Here is a 3,550-nt window from a genome sequence, read left to right as displayed (position 1 = left end):
AAGAGGGATCATTTGACCCTCAGTTCATAAGATGAGTAATAGCCTCACTGTGGACATAAGACTGGTTTATGTCATGGTTCCTCGTGTGACTGTCACTGTGTGGTTCTCCACTTTGCACCAGGCAACAGTAGTACTTGGGCTCATCCTTAGGCTGGGCCCCTGAGAGGATCAGGACAACTTTGCCCCCAAGAAGGGATCCAGGAGTGTCTGTAGTTTGTGTTATAAATCAGAATCCTGTCATTTGTGACAGCTCCAGTGCTAGAGCAACAGGTGAGGGTGACTGTCCCTCCTGGGGACACTGTCAAAGAGGGATCCTGAGTTGCCATGGCCTGAAAACTGGATCCTGAATCAAAAAAGCAAAAGGGTGTTAGGATGAATAATAAAGACAGAGAGATCTCTCCAAAGGTTGAAATACAAAATCCATTTAAACCTGGACAGCAAGTGAGGAGAAACTGAACAAACAAAAAAGATGACAGTAATATGTGCCATGGTGTAGATTTTGGAAGGAACCCCTGCCCTCAAATTTTAGCTCTTCCTTCTGATGACCTTTTATTTCCTACTGAGGACACTATATGAAAGGGGTGTATTTTTGTACTAAAATATGCAAATATCATTCTTTACCATCTCTTTGTACCCTTGGACTTTCCCCTCAGAGCAACTACTTTGTCAAAGGTAGACCTGGGGCTGTTATGCCTTTTGGGAGGAAACACCTGCTCTAGCACTGTACATGGGCCAGTGAGCAACTGGCTTAAGCTTCCTTACATCCAAGAAGATCCACAGCTCCACCTAGAGTTCTTTTTCCTCTAGGTGTTTGGTCTCCAAACAGTTTAACAAATAAAAGCTGATTTAGCTTGATGATATTTCCACTCTATTTACCAGATTGACTCACAAACATTGCTCGTCTCTTGTTGCTCATTCTTGTTTATGGTATTATTATAGTTTTTGTTGAAATCTTCAACAACTGTCTGAATTTCCATTTTCATGATAGATGGTCTTAACTGTATCTGAGTGTTTTGAATGAGTCAAAGGAATATTTCATGACCAACCAAAGAAGCTATTAACTTTAACATATATCATATATATAATAGTGAAAATTTTAGTAATTTACTCTAGAGAATTTGCAAAAGGAAAAGGTGATATTGCCAGTTCAGTTTAAATAAAAGTCAGCTATGCAGCTAGTCAGCTGCTTAAATGACTGGACTTCTCAGACAACTTTGAACATCAAGTTCACATTGGTACTCTGAGTTAAAAATACTCAATGCATGGTATCCCATAGTGTTTCCAGAGGATGTTAGCAAAGCTGGTGACTGCAATGGGAGGGGACAACTGGCTGTGTAAATGAGTTTTGAAGAATTTCTTTCTCTGAAATTTTTTTTAAGGAACATTGAAAGCTAGATTTACTTGCTACATTTATCTTCATATTGGTCACCATGATTACAAATTCCACAATCAAAATGAGAAGAAAATAGTTTTTTCCTGATTGAGGTCTTACTGCACAGGGTGAAAAATTCCATTTCAATTTTTATAAGTCAATTAATATTCAGGCACACACTTTGGACAAATTTAGCTTTATAATATCTAAAAAAAATTCTGGTATAAAACAAGTGTCATTTCAAATATAAATTACTTTTTAAGAAGAGTCTGCAGGATATATAAAAACAATTAAATGAAACTGAGAGAATGTAATGTTAGTGTACATTACATTGTCATTAGGTACAGCTGCTCCCCAGATATCTTCTTCCTCTCTTTAGACCAGAGGTCCTCAACATGGATCTCCTAGTTCATGCTAACACCATTTAAGTGGTTCATTTCCTCTGCCTGCTACTCCAAAAGAGTTCTCCTGGTCCCACTGCCCTGTCCTTTCAAAGAAGCCTTACAGCTAGTCGTTCTGAACTTTCATGAAGGGCATTTTAGAGATTTCTTTATAGGATTAAAACTATAAGAATTATAGGTTCAGATACACAACCTTACTAATCATGTAGATTGCTTCAAAATATGAAATCAAACTGAAATTAAATTTTATACCACTTAAGTATACCATTATGATACCAATGTTTTTATGAAAATGTATAAAATAGTGTAAAAAATTCAATATCACCTATTAGATCAGATACAAGATCAGAGAGTATTAAACAGGTATAACAGTATAAGACAGTAATAAAAATAGAACTTGTCTATTTGCATGAAATGAATTAACTCTTTCTTTGAAATCAGGGTGACTATTTCATCTAAGCAACTATTACCTCCTCAGATTAACACTTTTCAAACACTGAAGGGGGCACTTCCCTATTCTCAGAGACTTCTTAAGTATGCCTTATGTTGATCCATAAAGTTTGTCTTCCATATTTGGTAACTAACCACCAAGTATGTACACTTCAAATTAGTCTATGTGACCCTTTGTCCTCTTCAGAAGTATCAGTAATGTATTTGGCAAATGTCTTGAAACATAAGTTGTACATAAACATGTATAATCTTAATAATATGAGTCCCAAATACTTTTTAAAATGTTAACATTAGGAAAGAACAAAATTATTACCAGCAGCACATTTCCTGAAAATTCAGTTAGGGTAACCTCTGCAAGTCACTGTTCCACATTTGCACACATTTTTGACCCTCTCTGTGGCAGGACTCAGGTCAATAGAATCTGAAGATACCAGAACCTTTCATTTGATAATCAAAGTTCAGCGCTTCTCCAGTGTGTATGGTCCTTGTGGAAAATAATGCTAGTCAGGGAAGACAAGTGTCAAGGTTATCACTGAAAACATTGAACACCTGAAGATTTGGGTCACAACTATGATTCACAGAATGAGAAACATTTCCATATCCAGCCACATCCATCTTTAATTCATCAGATTCATAGACCAGATCAAAGAGATATATGATTCCTTTGTTGTCATATAATTGTCCCCATCTTTCAGCTTCTTCACTTGTGATTACCTCTCCAACATATTCCATGATAAAACTCATTCTTGTAATATTCACAAGCATTTTTATACCCCAGGCACAGCCATTGCTAGTTCGAAAGATGCAAAGGGAATATTGTGTGTCTTTTTGTACAATTCTATTGGGACAATCAGGTCCACATTGGCATGTTGAGTTGCAGTCATGAATGGGAGTCTAATTTGTTGGTTCTTATATAAATCGAAGCAACTCCAGCTTCAGCAGGACAACATTTCTCAAAGAAGCAATCTGTGCATGAACAACCAAAGGTAGCTTCATTGACTAAACTGATCCCAGGGGCTGGATTGAATTCATTAATATAGTAGAAATTTGAAGGTGGGCCCTCCAAGTCAACAGTGGCAATGGTACTTAGCATTCTGTGGAAGCACCCATGTAGTGTACCATTGCCTATCATCCATGAACACGTCTATCCTTTGTTCCATTCAACTTTGGCTTCTATACCAAATAAAATTCCTGGTTTCTCTTATTGCTATTTCCTCATATCTCCTTTTTACTCTCATAACAAAATATACCGAGGAAAAGAAGAAAATATTTTCCTTTGAAACCACTTTCTACTTATTCCTTTGATTCTCACATAAGCTGATGGCAT

General features: G+C 36.8%; 1 pseudogene; it reads right to left on the bottom strand.

The window, feature by feature from the left end:
- Positions 1–2,558: 2,558 nt before the first annotated feature.
- On the bottom strand, positions 2,559–3,316 carry LOC109702812 (histone-lysine N-methyltransferase SUV39H2 pseudogene; annotated as a pseudogene).
- Positions 3,317–3,550: the final 234 nt, after the last annotated feature.

The sequence above is a fragment of the Castor canadensis genome, chromosome 18, assembly GCF_047511655.1.
Source record: "Castor canadensis chromosome 18, mCasCan1.hap1v2, whole genome shotgun sequence".
Lineage (NCBI taxonomy): Eukaryota > Metazoa > Chordata > Mammalia > Rodentia > Castoridae > Castor > Castor canadensis.
Note: the sequence above shows the minus strand (reverse complement) of the source record. Positions and strands in the feature narration are given on the sequence as shown.